This window comes from Lepus europaeus, chromosome 15, assembly GCF_033115175.1.
Source record: "Lepus europaeus isolate LE1 chromosome 15, mLepTim1.pri, whole genome shotgun sequence".
In the NCBI taxonomy this organism is placed as follows: Eukaryota; Metazoa; Chordata; class Mammalia; order Lagomorpha; family Leporidae; genus Lepus; species Lepus europaeus.
In genome coordinates, this window is record NC_084841.1 from 89,568,318 (window position 1) to 89,577,067 (window position 8,750).

At 43.7% G+C, this 8,750-nt stretch overlaps 1 protein-coding gene across 7 annotated transcripts in view; it reads right to left on the bottom strand.

Annotated features, from left to right (window-relative positions):
- XRCC4 (X-ray repair cross complementing 4) overlaps window positions 1-8,624 on the bottom strand; it is a 338,412-nt gene extending 329,788 nt beyond the window's left edge. For 5 of the 7 annotated variants that reach the window (XM_062212455.1, XM_062212454.1, XM_062212457.1 and 2 more), the window contains exon 1: window positions 8,428-8,549. The gene's annotated coding sequence lies outside the window, so the exon portion shown is untranslated. The other 2 variants (XM_062212451.1, XM_062212453.1) reach the window with 2 other exon arrangements.
- Window positions 8,625-8,750: the final 126 nt, after the last annotated feature.

The following is an 8,750-nucleotide window of genomic DNA, read 5'->3' on the forward strand; positions in this document are numbered from 1 at the left end:
ATACTTGCCACCCTTTCAGTGCCATTATCATAAGACTTTGGGGACCAAGCCTTTAACACACAGGCCTCTAGAGGACACCCAAACTAACCTCCAAATCATAGCACTTACTTGTCAAAATAAAGTGATTGCCAGTAAGTGTTACTGAGCATCAGGCTGATGATACTCATTAGAGGTATACTTGTAAAAAGATGGAAAAAAGACATCTATTAGGAGTCTAATCTTAAATACATAATTTAAAGCTTCAAAATGAAGGGAATATATCTAAAGAATTATTAGACTTCTTTGATAAATACTTCGAATAAGCATTATGCCAGGAACACCAGCACAAATGCTCTTAAAAAGTATTTTAAATTGAACTTAAGGATAATAAAAAAACTGAAGTTATTACAATATGTATCAGTAATGTATACATAATCTGTTCTTAAAGCCAAGACGTGGGCGTTTTGTGTAGCAGGTTAGACATTTGGGCAGACACAGTAGTGCTGCAAGTTAAGCCTAGACTTGGGATGCCCGCATGCCATATCAGAGTGTCAGACCCAGTCAGTCCCCGTTATTCTACTTCTGATCCACCTTCCTTCTTATGCATCCTGGGAAGCAGCAGATATTGGCTCAAGTACTTGGACCTCTACCACCCATCTGGGAGAACTGGATGGAATTGTGGACTCTGGGCTTCACCACAGACCAACCCTGGCTATTGCCAACATTTCCGGAGTGAACCTCTGGATGAAAGATCCCTCTCTCTTGTTCTCCCTGCCCTCGCCTACTTTCAAGTAGATAAACATTTTTGAAAAAAAAAAAAAGAATGCTGCTGCTATTAAAAATATCTTCATTCATCCAACATTCAGAGAATTTTATTTTGCCACCCCACACACACTCCCCTTGTTGTATCAAGACAACCTTGAATGCCTCCCACCTCTACTATTCTCAACCCAAGGCTTTGAGCAGGCTGACTCTGGCCCCAAGCCTCAAGGTGGAGGCATGGACCCAGGGTAAGCCAATGTTACTTTCTTTTTTTTGACAGGCAGAGTGGACAGTGAGAGAGAGAGACAGAGAGAAAGGTCTTCCTTTGCCGTTGGTTCACCCTCCAGTGGCCGCTGGGGCCGGTGCGCTGCGGCCAGCGCATTGCACTGATCCGAAGCCAGGAGCCAGGTGCTTCTCCTGGTCTCCCTTGTGGGTGCAGGGCCCAAGGACTTGGGCCATCATCCACTGCACTCTCGGGCCATAGCAGAGAGCTGGCATGGGAGAGGGGCAACCGGGACAGAATCCGGTGCCTCAACCAGGACTAGAACCCGGTGTGCCAGCGCCGCAGGCGGAGGATTAGCCTGTTGAGTCACGGCGCCAGCTGCCAATGTTACTTTCTAAGTACCAGTGACCAATTCAGAGATGAGACAGGGAGGCTCAATTCCAAGACCTCTACTTCCATGATAAAGGATATAAACTCTTCTCCACAAGATTTGATGTTCTGATGCTGTAAGCCAGGAGCTGCTGAGAACAAAATGAAGACACCAGGAAGCAGCACTGAGATAACACCTCAGACCTGATTCCACTTGCACCAGATCATAGGGATGTTTTGGTTACAAGGCTGAGAGACTCACTTTGTTTAAAGCCACCTTGTTCAGCCTTTGAATTGGACAAATTTCAGCAAGAACCACTGCTGTTATCTAGTGGTTGTGTGGATCTCTGCAAATCCTTCCATTCTCCTAACTTCAATTATCTCAGTACATGCCAAAAAGTTATCAAGTAAGTAACATACACATTCTGTCAGGAGTATGAGTACTACATTTTGGGAAATAGTATATTAAACTCATGATATTCACACTGGAAGTTTTACATTTTCAGTTTCGTGTTTCCAGTATCATCAAATCTAAAACACATGACATTTTGAAAATACTGACAACTTTGTTATGGGTACAGAATGAGTAACTGGTAGCAGGTGATTCACAAAGACAACTGATGAATATTTGTGTCATGGTCCTAAGGATTCTGGAAGGGAAAGCATTATTATATACACATCTGTTCAAAACAATTGTTTTAAGTCTTGGTAGAAAGTGTTTTCCAAGTTTTTTAAAGTCACCAATTAATAAATCTAATGTTTTCTCCTCAAAATTCAACATATTTCCTCAGCATATTGGCAAATACCCTCTAAAAGAGGGATTTAATCAAAGTGCATTTCAAAACTGCAGTTTGGGGCCAGCAATGTGGCTTAGTGGGTAAAGCCACTGCCCATGGTGCTGGCATCCCATATGGGCACTGGTTCGAGTGCTGGCTGATCCACTTTCAATCCAGCTCCCTGCTAATGCACCTGGGAAAGCAGTAGAAGATGGCTCGAATGCTTGGGCCCCTTCACCAATGCGGGAGAACCAGAAGAAGCTCCTAGCTCTTGGCTTTGGATTAGCCCAACTGTAGCCATGCAGTCATTTGTGGAGAGGAAGGGAAAATTCTCTCTCTCTCTCTCTCTCTCTCTCTCTCTCTGACTCTGCCTTTCAAATAAATAAATAAATCTTTAAAAAAAAAAAACCTGCATTTTTCTCTTCTATCTTTAACTACTCTAACAGAAAAGATAAGTTAAGCACCTTTTATAATCATATAAGATCTGTCTTCTCTTGCTTATTTACGGAAACATGAACTTTTGACAGAATATATGTTTTCCATTGTACTTTCCATCAATTCTTCACAATACATGCATAACACCATGATGTGGGTAGGAGATCAGATTACCAAAAAACAGACATCTATCTCTGCCATCAGAAAACAGAAGCCAAGAGGGGACAAGTCCTGACACCCACGTTTCAGGTTCTTCTAGACATTCTTAGGACTGCCAGTTAAAGAATATTATGTCTAGCCTCCTACAAGTTTAGGAAACATGTAAGATTGTTTGTGTGGTTCCAAAGACTACCAATGAAAGCTGCAAATATTTCTCTATTTTCCACCAACATGCTCTCTGCTAAGTTACAGTGATAATCATAGGGGATTACCAGTGGTGATCTACAACCTCAACCAAAGCGATCACCTTCTCTTCCACAGATGCTGCTGGGACATAGAAGTCAGACAATGAGAGCCAGGACAAATCTCATCACATCTGACCTTCAGAAACTTCCTCTGTTGTTGTTTGGGAAGTTCCTGAGAGCAATTTCTAAGTCATGACTTCAGTCGGTTTGCTCTATAGGATCAATGTTAAAAATGAGGAGTTGGGTTCATAAACACAATATTAAGGCAATTTTTTTTTAAATTAAACTCATACATGAGCATCATAACACCAATAACTTAAGAGTAATAATTAACAACTCGCTATCATTTCTAACAAAGACAAGCTAAACCCATAAATGGTACTCCATTAGCATATGAGTTCAACACTGTGAAAGTATCTGCCTACAAATTAGCAAAGAAACATCATGGACTTTTCAATTTCCACTTTGTACGTGCTCTGCGGTTCAGACAGATGTGATTCTTTTCTCTGGACAGCTGTTCATTCAGACATGTTCCTTATTCACAGACTGAACCGTACTGAATGAAAAGGTCATATTTCTTAAACAGGAACTTGGCAACTTCTAAATCCTGTGGCAAATACTGGCTTGTCTCCATATGTCAATAGCCATAGTGTCAGGATTTTGACAAGTTTCTTCAACAATAGTTGTGTCTTAGTTCTTGTTTCTGTTCCAACTGAGCAAATGCCTTCTTTAACCAATAAAATTTTCATTCATTGCTCAAATAAAATTACAAGTAACCTAATGGCAAGACCAGATGGAACTATGTTCACCTCAACATTTCAGTCACTGCTGTTGGGTTAGAAAAGCTCAGGAAACCATGCACAGAGCCAGGATGTAGTGGCCTCCAAGAAATATTTGTTTTTAATTACTTAACTTAATCTCTGACCTGATCATCATTCTCAACCTCATCATTAATACTGAGACCTTCCCAGAATTTACAGTTAATCTATTTCCATTTGTGAGTCCAAACAGATAGGTTAAGATTCAATAGACTGGTTTATACGCTGAAGATGATGGTCAGAAGACAGTTTGAATTCAGAATGCCAATCAGAAAGGGAAATCTAACACATTACCTGGATTAAACAGTGTTTTAAAAACAAAAATAGTGCCAAGTGTCAGAAATCATGTTAACAAACTAGTCTTCATTCAATACCCTACGAACAAATTTAAGATCATTGGAGAAAAATGTTGCATTACCTTGTAAACACCCCGGGATTTCCCAATGCTGTACATAAGCAAAGGTTTATTGGAAGCAACTGGGAATAAGAACATTTGGCAAAACATCAATGCCTTATGAACAATTTAGAATTCTAATACAAATTTCTTCATGGAGGCAATACAAGTCTTTACAGCATTCTCCCCAAAAGAACGCACTAACATAAATTTTCTCACTATACAGTAGTCCTCAGGATCAATGACTTCAGTCTTAGGAAAAACAAAAAATTACAACTCACTTTCTAATCACTGCTGATAAGTTTACAAATGACAAGAAGCAAATGAAACAAGGCTATAAAATGCATTCATTACATGCTACTTGTACAAAAGAAATATTTCTATTAGTTTAAAGACAGCCACCTTTTTCTAGCAAATAAAACATTGATTTTATACTCTGAAAATCCAGCCTGAAATCAGAACTCTACTGCTTTAGGAGTGAGAGTGTTTGGTCATGCCACCAACGCATTAAAACATTCACTGACTACTTTCTATGTACCAAACTCTGATACCTCAAAGAGTATCACAAATTCCCAGTTCTCTAGTGAGAAACACCCAAAAGGAATTTTTTTTTTTTCATGTCAAAGATCTTCCATCTGCTGGCTCACTCCACAAATGCCCACAACAGTAAGGACTGGACCAGGCCTAAATCCAGCATCTGAGTCCCGCATGGGTGGCAGGGGCCCAAGTACTTGAGCCACTGTCTGCTGCCTGCCAGGATGCATCAGCAGGGAGCTTGCCTGGAAACAGAGGCTGTGTTATGATATGGGATACGCATATCCCAAGTGGCAGCTTAACTCACTGCACCACCACGCCTGTTCCTCCAAACAGAATTATAATACAACCTTGTGTTATACACAGGCACGGTGGGAACTGCTCTGGAAAGTGGGGCTAATGGCAGCCCGACATGTTAGGGCAGGCCTCCTTGAGTTATACCTAATAGGAATCTTAAAGGGAAAGGGAGAGGTGGAAGGGAAACAGCTTAGGACTAGAAGATGACAAACTAGGAAGGCTCTTTTCAGGCAGAAGAGTCTGCATGACCCAAGGCTTGAAGGTAATAAACAGAATGATATATGGAAACGCAAAGACAGGTCACAGGAAGACCTGTAGAGACTTGCAGGTCAAAGAGAGGACACTGACTTTTCCTAAGAATCAAATGAGGAGCCATGAGAGGATTTTAAGCAGAGAAGTAATGTTACATTCCATTTTAATTTTTTTTTTTTACTTTGGAATCATTTTGATTTTACAAAAAAAGTTGCAAAGATAATACAGAAAGTTCCTGTAATGTCCCTCACCCAGTTTCTTCCAATGCTAACATCTTAGAGAACCAGAGTATCTTTACCAAAGGAAGGAAACAATCACTGATATGTTACTATCAACTACACTCTGGTTTTGGGGAAATGGAATTCAGTTTGGGAAGCTTGAGATGTCTTTTAAATTCACAAATTGAGATGCACAGGTATGACTGGCTATGTGAATCTGGCATTCAGAGAGGGGACAAGGAACACAAATGTGAAAGTCTTTGATATTCAAAAATATGTAAAGTCATAAGACTGATGATATCATCAAAAGGAGGTAGCGAGAGAAAAAGGACCACGTATTGAGCCCTGGAACACCTCCACCACAAATGACTGAAGAATAGAAGGATCAGGTGGAGGAGACAGTGGAGGAATAATCAACACTGGAAAAGGAAAACCCAGAGAGCTCATGGAGAAAGGAGTGATCGGGAGTGCCAAAGGCTGCTGATAACCAAATACAACGAAGAGCGAGAATAATCAACACCCAGATGCCGCAGATGACGTTAACAGGGAAGTGTAGGGCAGTGTGGAAGCAACAGCCGTGGTAGAGCTGGCTCGAGGAAGAATACAGAACGAGAAAACAGCACAGGAAGAACTCCTTAGAAGGGTTTTGTTGCATGGAAAGGTAAATAAATGGACATTAAAAATACAGAAAGGTTAAGAGAAGCACTTCGTTAAGGTGGAAAAATTACACGCAAGGCAAAGAAGACTATTATAGGTCTCACTCCAAGTGCCACTGGCTAAGACAATAAAAAGGAGGAAAACACACAAGCGCTAGAACACCAAGAACCTCAAGCCCAGGCTGGAGGCTCCCTGAGGATCAGAAGAAACAGCAACTTAAACAAAAACCATGGTCTTTCAGCACCTGTGTCACAGAATGGAAAAGGCAACCGTTCCCACAACATGAATACTGCACCAAAGCATAAAGCGAAATGAGGAAAACCTCATCTGGAGGCACGAAAGCAGTAACAACGCAGCTCAAAAGAAAGTCACTCACTCTTGCATCACGATCCCTCCCCTCAGGAGTTTCTAATTTAGTGGAGAAAGCCGTGGCACACAGTAACAGGCAGCATTTACTGAGTGATTACCGTATGCCACATTTTAGATGATGCATTTCTAGTAACTGAATCCTCACCACACTGAGGACGCCCGTGTCCTCTCTCCACACAATACAAAAATGTACAACTTATGGGGCTGGTGCTGTGGCGTAGCGGGTTAAGCTGCCGCCTGCACTGCCCGCATCCCATATGGGTGCTGGTTTGAGACCCAGCTGCTGCATTTTCAATCCAGCTCTCTGCTATGGCCTGGGAAAACAACACAAGATGGCCCAAGTCCTTGGGTCCCTGTACCCGTGTGGGAGACCCAGAAGAAGCTCTTGGCTCCTGGCTTCAGATGGGCAAAGCTCCAGCCACTGCAGCCAACTGGGGAGTGAACCAGTGGATGAAAGACTCTCTCTCTCTCTCTCTCTCTCTCTCTCTCAAATTCTGACTTTCAATTAAATAAATCTTTAAAGAAAAGGCACAACTTTTAATCTACACTTCTAAAAATCCCACATGGAACCAAAGTTGATAATACTCTTCTTGATGCAGAAAAGGCAATAATTTGGGGCCAAAGGAACGTCTAGTGTTAGTAAGAAAATAATCAAACAAGATTTGAAATGCAAATCCACAGAGAAGATACCAGGAAAACAAAACAGGCTTGAAAGAGTGACATAAAGTATTCAGCCTAGTTTATTGCCCTTGGGAAAAAAGATGTGGGGATTTATGCGCTTAATTAATACGTGGCTCAGTCACTACCTCCCCAAAGATCTCACCGCATGTCAGATTAACTGTGTCTGCAGTGTTACATGAACAGAGTAAGCTTGACACATATCAGGTTATGTTCACCTGTGGTCCTCTATGCTAACTTAAAAATAACTGGAGCATGTGGTTCTCTATGATTCTCAAGCAGAGGTAAATCAGAACCCATGGCCTCTAATTAACCACCATTCATAAATGCAAAAAAGCAACTGTGACTCCAAGGATCTCGGCTTCCCGGTGCTCTTCACAGCAGCCTGAGGCACGGCTTCACAGGGACGGACCACACTGCAGTGTCCCCAGCCCTGCCACATTCCTCCAAGGGACAGACCATCCTGGTTCCCCTACCACCTCACAAACCCAGGGCCAACGCAGGCTCCTGGTAGACACTTGCTAGGTTGTCTACTGAGTTCACTGTAACAGATTCAAAACTCAAGTCAGGGACACAGAGCAACGCCTTTGAGTGCGGCAGCACATAACTGTCACCACCAGCAGGAACACAAATCATTCTGTTGCCTTAAATATTCAAGTGTCTCACAGGTCCGCAAAACTCCTAGGGCTGTGAGTCAATGCCTTACAGGAACTTCACTTTGTGAATTAGCAAAGCAATAAGGGCCAGCACTGTGGCACAGCAGGCTAAGCCAAGCTCTGCCTGTAGCGCCGGCATCCCATCTGGACGCGGGTTCAAGTCCCAGCTGCTCCACTTCCGATCCAGCTCTCTGCTATGGCCCAAGTCCTTGGGCCCCTGCACCCACGTGAGAGACCTGGAAGAAGCTCACCTATGCGGTTATCACGATCAGAGAAAGCTACAGACCACTACGCCTGATTTTAAAGCTAGATACTCAGGAAACGGCCAAGAGTTCTTTCCTGGCCCCAGCGGCTTAGCGGGTTCCGAACCCTGACTTCACCGTGTGGTTTGCCAAGAGCTGGCGACTTGAAAACAAGGAAGGGGGCTGGAGCCGTAGGACCCAACACCCAGGGATTCAAGGGCCATGCTGATCCCCCAACGCACCAGGCGCCTCACAAAAGCGCCCGCTGTCCCCAATAATTCCCTGAGGGCAACAGCCCAACAGGTGCACACCCTGCGGAGGAGGCCAGCGAGCCCCGACAGGCCCAGGAGACCCCGGGACTCACACGCTGAGGGGACTCTGAAGAGAAGTCCGCGCCCTGCGGAGTTCTACGGGAACATTACCAAGAAACTCAAAAAAATAAAACGAGAAAGCAAAGGAAAAGAGAAGGCGGCAGCCACTTCCGGACCCTACCTCTCGGGGACTCCACTTCCGGTCTCCTCCGAAACGCCCGCTCCCACAGACACAGCGCTCGCAGCCAATGAGAGCGTCGGCTACTTCCGCGGCTCGGCGTGACGCCCTCTAAGTCCCGCCTCTTCCGGTAGAGAGCAGCCTATCCCGGAGTCTGATTGGCGCCGCTCCGGAGGCGGTCCCGTGATAGGCCCAACC